We start from the raw sequence: 9,395 nt of genomic DNA on the forward strand, positions 1-9,395 counted from the left end.
TTTTTTCCCCCCTGTATGCAGATCTGGTTGTTACAGCACCTTCCTTTCCACACTGAATCGCGCAGACATTGGTCAAGTCCACTTCTGAACTCACGTTTTTGTCACACTGAGCTATTTTTCATCCTTAGGACAGTACTACACACCCTTGAGTACTGCAGCTTTATAGTATATGTAGTGTCTAGGAGTGCACAACCTCCAACATCAATCTTCACGAATTTGATTTTTCAAGGCACCTGGGTGGATCAGTCGGTTAAGCGTCTGCCTTCGGCTCAGGTCATGATTCCGGGGTCCTGGGATCGAGTCCCACATTGGGCTCCCTGCTCAGCGGGGAGCCTGCTTCTCCCTCTGCCTCTGTGGCTCCCCATGCTTGTGCTCGCTCTCATGCTGTCAAATAAATAAAATCTTTAAAAAATTTGATCCTTAGTATTTCCATATACATTTTAGAAGCCTCTTTTTTTAAAAAAAAGATTTTATTTGACAGAGAGAGAGACAGCAAGAGCAGGAACACAAGCAGGGGGAGTGGGAGAGGGAGAAGCAGGCTCCCGGCTGAGCAGGGAGCCCGATGCGGGGCTCGATCCCAGGACTCTGGGATCACGACCCGAGCCGAAGGCAGACGCCCAACTGACCGAGCCACCCAGGCGCCCCTGGAAGCCTCTTTCTACAAAATTTGATTGGGATCGTATTGAGTCTGTTGTTCAACTGCGTGAAATCTGACATATTAGCAATACTAAGTGTTCCTCTGAACATGGCATCTGTTTCACTGTGTCTTTTTAATTTTCTCTCAGCAAACTTTTGTGGGTGTTACACATCTTTTATTAAATGTATCCCTAAGTAAGTGATGTTTTGGAATACGGATGTAAATTGTATTGTTCTTAAATTTCATTTTCCAGTTGTACATTGCTAGTATATAAACTCTGTATCTTGTATCCTGACATCTTGCTACATTTGCTTGTTCTAGAAATCAGTTTTTATAGTCTTGGGTTTTCTCCAAGCACAGTCTTGTCCCCTGCAAATGAGAATGGCTTTTCTTTTTCTTTTCTAGTCTATGGCTCTATTCTTTTTCTTGCCTTGGCTGGGACTTCCCACAGAGTGGGGACTAGGAGCAGGGTGAGCTATGGGGGGAAGTGCATTTGGCATTCCATAGCAGCGTAGGTTTGGCTGCAGGTTCCATAGAGGCCCTCACAGATGGAGGAAGCATCCTCCAGCCTTGGCTGCTGTCCTCTCTGTGAAGGAGCGTGGAACTTCTCAGCTGCTCTCCCTGCATTGTGGAGAGCATCACACGGGGTTGTTCCTTGCGGTGTAATTGGGGAAGGGGGCAGTGATATCCACGGGGAGCGCGGCCTTGCATTTCTGGGGCTGACTCCATTTGGCTGTGCTCTTTTTACAGTTGCTTTATTAGATCTGCCTGTACTTCAGGCGTTGAAGGCTATTGGTCTGTAATCTCTGTGGCCTCAGTTTTCTGTATCATGGTCATGTTGGTCTCACCAACCATCTCCACTCACTTTCCCATTCTTGTGCTGCTTCTCCCTCTTCGGTGTGGAGAGTAGAGGGCCTGCCCTGCCATGGGCTTCTGGGCTCTGGTCCTTCCATGGAAGCCCTGAGGTGGGGTGTGCAGTCAGTCCCTCACTGTGCCCACAGGGGTCAGGCCCCACGGGGTCCGCTTTGGCCCACAGACAGCTGGGCCATGGGGTGGCCAGTCTGCAGCTTTGGGGAGACAGGGAGGGCGCTGGCTGCTGCTTGGCCCCATGCTGTCACTCTGGTATCAGCCATTAGAAGGCATCCCGTGGCAAGTCCTGAGACTACTCCCTGCTGAGGACAGAGCATCTGTGGGGATCCCTGGGGAGGCCTGCTGTTGGCAGCCACATGTGCCTTCCTCTTCTTGTCTCGTAGATGAACGCCCCTCGAGCAGCAGTGGGGACGCCATGTCTGACCCCAGCGCCCAGCCCTCTAGCCACCGCGGCCATTGCTGGAACCACCCCAGCCCTGCCCATGCCAGGTACTGCCCTTTCCGGCCTAGCAGCCCCACCCTGTGCCCGGCCTCTGGGCCAGTACGGAATCCTGTTCCCGCCTCCAGGGTCCTGGGGGCCCTGGGCAGCGCAGGTGGGCAGCCAGACCCCCGGCCCCGGGCTGGGCTCGGGTGCAGCAGGAGCGCCTGCACCGCCCGCGCTCTCGCGGCCACCTGTGGTCAGCGCGCCTGGCCCCAGACTGCGAATCACGTAGCTCTGTCTTACCAGTTGGCGGCTGGAACGCGTGGAGCTGACCAGTCGGGAGGAGCCCGGGTGGGCTTGGCCTGAGTCCTGCCCCGCCTGCCCGTGGGTGCCTGGCGAGGGGAGGGGCCCGGTGTGTGGGCAGCAATGCTTGCTTCCTTTACTGTGCAGACCCTGCTCCCTCTTAGGTTTCCACGGTCTGCACATGCCTCCTTTGCACCCTGTACTTGAATCGATGTTTAGAACGTTGTAATCACCCTGCAGAAGTCCAGTGCCTTGAATTCCAGCTTTTCTGTTCCCTGATGGAAAGAGATGTTAAAAAAAGAAAAATCACTTGTTGAAAAAACTGTATTTCATTTTGATAACTGGCTTGTGCATTGATATCTGGCCCATTTTACGTTGCAGAGATACGAATGGTTTATAACTCTGACGCTAAAGCCTGACTTTAGATTTCTGTTGTACATGAGTCTCCCTGGGCTTCTCCAGTCCCTGATAGCAGACAGACGGACACCCCCCGCCCCCAGCAGCAGTGCTCTGGGTGCTGCGAGCAAGCCACCCAGGGATGCGTGCTTCCTGGGACAGCGTGTTGCTGGCAGCAGGTCTCTCAGTAAGGAACGTGAGCAGCTGTGTTCGGCTGTGCAGAGCCTGCTGGAAAGTGCTAGATGAGCAGACACACCCTCTTGACCCAAAGCTTGTGGGGCACAGGCAGGCCACCCACCCTGCAGAGACCGCAGGGCGCCCGCAGCTCTGGGGTTCTGCCGATCCTCCTGCCAGCTATGCTCCCTTTCCCGTCATTTCTGCGGAGGCCTGTGTGCATGCAGGTTGCCCTGCCTGGGCTGGGAGAACCCCTCTCCTGGAGATTTTGGTGGGACTCCTCCCAGATGGGAGCTGCCGTCCCTGCTCCTCGTGGCCACGGTGTTTCCCGTGTCCCCTCAGAAGGCAGTTGCCTTCGGCTGCCTAGCTGTGAACTGTATAGTTCTGCTGTTCTGTGGGACCTCACGAGGACTGGCTAAATGATTTTAAGTGTGTCATTCCATCAATTCAGTTAGAATTGAGTTTTCTGGGTGATTAGGCAGTCTTCTGCCAGGGCACGATGATGTAATAAGAGATTTCTGTTCTCTGTAACGTGCCCTTGGTCCCTTGGTGGAGAATTCCACGCACCTGGTTCCTGAGGGTCGTGGGAGCCACCTTCTCCTGCTCTCCCCACCTCCCCACTGCACCAGAGGTGAGATTTGGGATTCTGGCCTCGTACATGTATGGTCAGTGGCACGGAATCCCCAAGAGATTGTATATATGAAGGAGAAAAATAAACATTTTTGCTTGAAAACAGTGTGGAACAACATCTTTTCCTTACTCTCTGCCCATGTAAAAGCTGAAGCAGCCAGGCTCCCAGGCTGTCCTGGGCGCAGCCTCACACTCAGCTCCTCACCTACTGTGGACACCGTGCCCAGGAGGCCGGGGTGGCTGTGAAGAGCCTATGGATTGAATGGTGGGTGCTGTGTCCCCAGCAGGAGCCACAGGTGGATGCTGAGCTGGCTCGGGATGAAAGTGGGGTGTTAGGTGGGACCCCGCATTTTCTGCACACGGCGCTCGCCAGCTGTGGCCTGGGACCTGAGGACCCAGCTCTGCTGCCCCTGGGCCTGTCCGCTCGGCTTCCTGCCACTCTGGACTTGAACTGCATTTAGACATACAGTGGGCTCTACCCCATGGAGGGTGTGACTCTCACGGGCAACCAGAAGGTGCCTCTGACCCCTGTCCACGTTGGCTGACTTGCACAAAGCCAGGCTAGCAGACCTGGGGAGAGGTGAGCTCCTTTGTATCTTCTCCTGGATCCGCACTGGGCTTGCAGAGGACGTGAAGGTTGGAGCAGGTGCAAGTTTGGGGAGGGCCCTAGCGGCACTTGCTACCTGTCTGCCGCCGACCCACCCTCGATGGTATCGCGCTCAGTGGTCTGTGCTCCTGCCCACACCCTGTACACACTCACGCTGGGGTTGGTGGTGCCTCCCGGCCCAGCCAGCTGAGAGGCAGGCTTTATGCCCGTGCTCTTGGAAGGAGGGGACCCCCTTTTCAGAACCAGTGCAGACCCCAGGGCCCCATCTGGTGCCTCATCTAAGCGCTGGCGCTGGGCAGAGCTGAGCCACCTCAGGGCAGCTGCTGCAAACGTGCGGGTGCGGGGGGCCCTGCCTGGTCCTGGGCAGTGGCCCCGTGCAGAAGCTGGCCCGATGGCAGAGGCTGCCTGGGGTCTGCCTGCACAGTGTGGGGGCCACGCGCCACCGGCTGCCCACGGAATAGGACTGTGCTGGCAACGCTGTTCCACCTCCCAGGGCCTTGTGTGACCGAGCCGGGCCTGTAATGAGCTGTGGCGGTTTTGTTTTCTAGATTCTGAGAGTGAGAAGCCCGACTGAGCCCAGGCAGGCCAGCCCGACCCCGACGCCAGGCCCCGTGTCGTCACACGTGGAGAAGGCGAGTCCACGCCTCGTGTCCAGTCCACGCTGTTTTGTAACCACTTTCTAAGCATTTTTTATTCACAACTGGAAACACAAACGTAATGCAAGAATAAAGAATATTTTGGGGGAAAAGGGACTTTGGTTTTTCAAGCTCTGTCCTGTCTGGTGGCCTGAGACAGTAGGAAGCGAGTGAGGGGTGCTGGAGCGTGTCCTGGGACCATGCAGCCGACAACGTCTGGGGGCACCCTTGGCCGAGGGTTTCCCGGTGTGGTGGGGAACTTGCGCGATTACGTGGCACTTTACAGTGCACTTGTTAGCCCAGCGTCCTCAGGTTGGGACAGCAGCCGGCACAGGCCGGCCAGGTGATGCTCAGAAGCAGCCAAGGCCGAGGATCGGCTTCAGGCACCCTCCCCATCACACCGGGGAGCCCTGGTCTCTGGTGGCACCAGCCCCGGGGAGGCCAAGCAGCAGCGCCCATCTGCGGTGAGAGCCCTCCACCTGTCCACATTTGGGCCTCGGCGCTCACAGCTCCATTCATTTTGCTGACGTGGGGGCTCCCCTGCTCTGTGTCTCTGAAGCTTGACACCCACACTCCGGGCACAGGGCAGCCACCACCGCCTAAGACCTGTGGCTGTGGTGGATGGCAGGGCCGGGCTCCTGGCCCCGGCAGGGCTATAGCCTCAAAAGAAAGATGGGAAGCCTGCAAGCAGCCTCACAGAGACATGCGGTAGAAGAACTGCCGTGTGGCCTGGCCCCGGGGGTGGGGCTCAGCCTGGAGCGCAGCTCAGGGGTCCCGCTCATCAGGAGGAGAAGTTAGAGCTTTGTTGTCATTAATCTTGGATGGCAACTCAGCGCTCCCTTCAGTGGTGAATGGAGGGCAGGGCCAGCAGCACCTGGGCGTGCCACCGCCAGAGCCCCGGACGCCGCAGAGGACATGCAGTTGCCACAGGTGATCTGCGTCCAACGTGACAAAATGCCAGCCTGAGACGCAACTCCTGTCCAACTAGTTGATAAAAGCAGAGCAGCTCGGGCTTTGCAGGGCGCGTGCACGTGTGGTCTGGGGACATTCGTGAGGACTGTCCACCCCGACGCTCTCCAGTTCTGCGTGCCACTGCTCACATCGGGCTCACCCTGCCCTAGCGTGTGTCTGGGCCTCAGTCCCTGCTCTGTGATGGACCCGAGCAGGCAAGCGCGCAGCCAGACGGAACGACGTCCTGTATTTTCCTCGTGATCTCTGTCCCCGTCTGTGGCTGTTCTAGTTTTCTCCTGGAGGTACTAACGCACAGCTTACCTTTTCATCCTTTTAAGCAAGTAATAGTATAAGTACTAACGGTAAATATGATGAGGGCAGAAGGCTGGAGGCCCAACAGGGGCTCGTACACAGTCCCAACAGCACCTGGACGGGGGGCCCAAGAGTTCCTTCTGAATCTGAGTAGACAGCACCCAGACTCCTTTCCGTGGGCGATGGATCTGGGCCAGGGAGACTGGGATGGAACACCTGTTCACACCACAGCTGAGGTGAGGGCTTACCCACTTCTCCTGATCGGCATCCTCTACTTCCTGGGACCCCGAGAAGCAGTATCTGCCCTACTCCCACTCTGGGAATATTAGGGTCCTTCCTGCAAAGGGGGACTGTCCTCTAGAAGCAGCTCTCGATTGCCATGTTGCTCAGCACAGGTGGAGTGATAGGCTGGTGATGGCCATGGGCAAGCTGCCACCCCAGGGGGGCCCTGCACACCCAGCAGGTCTCCGGAACCCCCAGGGTAAGCCCCAGTCCCCCATCTCAGAGTCTAAGATTCCCTGTGCTGCCCTCCCCTAAGATATGCCCCTACTTTGGACATGACTGTCTGGGCACCTCTACCCATCCCCCCCGCTGCTGCCCACCCTCCCAAGGGCCCCTCATCCTCCTGCTGCTCCAGCACTCCTCTCTGGCCCTCTCACGCCCTCAGGATCTCCGCTGCACTGAGTTCTGTCGCAAGGCTGGTGGGAACCGCTCACCAGACCCCACGAGGGGGTCCTATGTATGTATCTCACTTGTCACACTTGGCTTCAAGCCTCTCAAGGGAGAACTCAAGCGCGTCCCAGAACAGTCCTCAGTGAGCACAGTGGTTGCATGGTGAGCTGTGGCTGAAAGCCAAACCCTCCTCTGGACAGAAGCCTGTGGCTGTGGCTTCTCATCACTACCTACAGGATTTCTGGACTGGAACGCACCTGCCCCGCACCTGGTGCCATCCCAGAGCCACCGGGCCCAGCCCAGGCTCTCCCAGGACAGGGATGGCACCATTGTCCAGGTTCACCCAAGCTCTTCCCACGGGGCCGGGCGCTGAGCTGCAGACTCTGCTTCCAGTTCTCATTCTGCCCTAGAGAGCTCCCCCAGCCCACTCTCCTGCAGTGCCTCCCGTGGTCTGTGTGCATCCGCTCTGGCTTGAAGAGCTTAAGTTCTGAAACGTGCATCTTATTAAAGGGCTGTTGGTTCTCTATGACCTGGGAAAACCCAGTAAAACAAAAGAAAGCATCCCCCAGGGTTCCAAGCACCCCGGCTATGCCATTCTAGCTCTACGTTTCTAAGTCATAAACAATTCTGTAGTCTAGACTGGGAGTCAAACCTTAATTTGGGGGGGAAACAATGTGTCTCAGGCTGCCATCCCAGAATGCCAGATGGGGCAGCTTAAACAACTTAGATACATTTCCCCCAGTTCTGGAGTCTAAGATCAGGTATGGGCAGGGCTGGTTTCTCCTGAGTCCTCTTCTCTGGTGTGTATGTGTCTGCCCTCTTACCCTGTGGTCACCTGGCCTCTCTGTGCATGTGGAAGAGTGCATAAGCTCTGCTCTCTCCTTCTAATAAGGGCATTAATCCTCTCAGATCAGGGCCCCACCCAAAAGGCTGCACTGGACCTTAATTACCTCCATAAAGGCCCTATCCCTAATGCAGCCATCAACATATGAATATTGGAAACATACACATTCAGCTGGGGACACATGCCTAATTAAATTGTTTTGATATACAATCCATGTGTACAATGTAAACTGTATACTTGTCTCTACTTGCACACACGTATTTTATTTTATTTTTTTAAAGATTTTATTTATTTATTCATGAGAGAGAGAGAGGCAGAGGGAGAAGCAGGCTCCCAAGGAGCAGAGAGCCCGACACGGGACTCAATCCCAGGACCCTGGGATCATGACCTGAGCCAAAGGCAGACGCTTAACCATCTGAGCCACCTAGGCGCCCGCACACACGTATTTTAAAACTAAGTAAATACCAACTTGGTGCGCATGTACACGCACACATGCACAGGAGGAAGAGTGGGGGTCAAGACCTAATTCTGGCAGAAAACTGAAAGGAATGATCCGCTGCTCCCTTTGCTGGGCCCCACATGAGCCATGGGGAGATGCAGCTGAGCATCCCTCCCCGATCCTAAAGCATCATCATCATGAACAGGAGGACAGTGGTCAGTGGTGAACACACAAGGCTAGCTGTGTAGGGCTGGTCAGCACACCAACACTGAGGACCACAAAGCTCTTGGTTTAGAACTCAAACACACAGAACCACAGAAGAGAGGGAAAGGGGAACAAAGAACAGATGAGTTAAAGATAAATCAAATTACAAGATGAGATGCCTAACTATATCTACAGACACATTTTATAATGGTATGTAAATGGTCTGATCACTTTAATAAAAAGAAACTGTCAGATCGGATGTTAAAAAACAACTACATGTTGTACACAACAAACTTATTTATAAATAAAGGCACATAGCTAAGGTAAAAGGATTGACCAAAATATACCATCTTAACATCAATCAATGGAGTGACCATTAATATCCAACAATGCAAATTTCAGAGCAAAGCTTATTATGAAGACAAAGATGATCATTTCATAATAAAAAGGGGTCAACTCATCAAGAAAACACAATTCAAAATGTTTTGCTCCCAATAACAGAGTTTCAAAATATATGAGGAAAACACAACTGCAAGGAGAAATGGACAAATCCACAATCACAGTCTGATATTTCAATGTCCCTCTCTCAACTGATAGAATAAAAAACCACCGTAATAAAGTCTGACCCCATTTGACATATGACTGCTGACAACTTTTAAGCCCTATCCTCCCTCTTCCCCTTCTGGGTATATCTAGACAGCAGATGAGAAGCGCAGGTGCTCCCTCCCTTGGCACCATGGGAAATTCACACCAGTAGTGGAAGCCCTCATTCCGGCCCTACCCCCTAACCACCGTCAAAATCCGAAGCCAGACTTCCAAGGAAGATGACACAGCAAGAGGATCCTGGGTTCACCTCATCCCAGGATACACCTAGATAACATCCACGTTGAGTGTAAATAACCATGAAAATTACCTGAAGACCATCATAGCTAAATGCAGAGAAGAGGCCACAATGAAGGGGGTAGGAAGGGTAGAGATGTGGTCGGGAGTCAGAAGGACCCACGGAACTGTCCACAGGATGGAGGGATGCCTTGGGAGGGGAGAGGAGCAGATCCTACAGCAGGCACCCCAGGCTTGGGGGACCCACAAGAGGAAGATGAATCCCCATAACACTGGCTTAGAAAACCAGAGGAGACTAACTTCATGAGTTCTTACAATCCATGGGGCTTAACACCTGGAAATTAAAAAATCAGTGAGATCAGCTCTGACAGAGCCAGAGGGCACCATGTGCACTATCCCTGCATTCTCCTGCGGACCTGCCCCTCCAGTACACACCTGGCCAGAACCCATCCAAAGCAGC

The 9,395-nt window shown here is 54.2% G+C and overlaps 1 long non-coding RNA gene across 1 annotated transcript; it reads left to right on the plus strand.

Annotated features, from left to right (window-relative positions):
• The first annotated feature begins 472 nt into the window (after nt 1-472).
• Nucleotides 473-4,786, plus strand: LOC145719539 (uncharacterized). The gene is made up of 2 exons (XR_014142454.1): nt 473-1,996; nt 4,587-4,786. It is a non-coding gene; the product is annotated as an uncharacterized LOC145719539 (long non-coding RNA).
• The last annotated feature ends 4,609 nt before the right edge of the window (nt 4,787-9,395 follow it).

The sequence above is a fragment of the Leptonychotes weddellii genome, unplaced genomic scaffold (assembly GCF_054177405.1).
Source record: "Leptonychotes weddellii isolate Sample4059 unplaced genomic scaffold, ASM5417740v2 HiC_scaffold_5121, whole genome shotgun sequence".
Classification (NCBI taxonomy): Eukaryota; Metazoa; Chordata; class Mammalia; order Carnivora; family Phocidae; genus Leptonychotes; species Leptonychotes weddellii.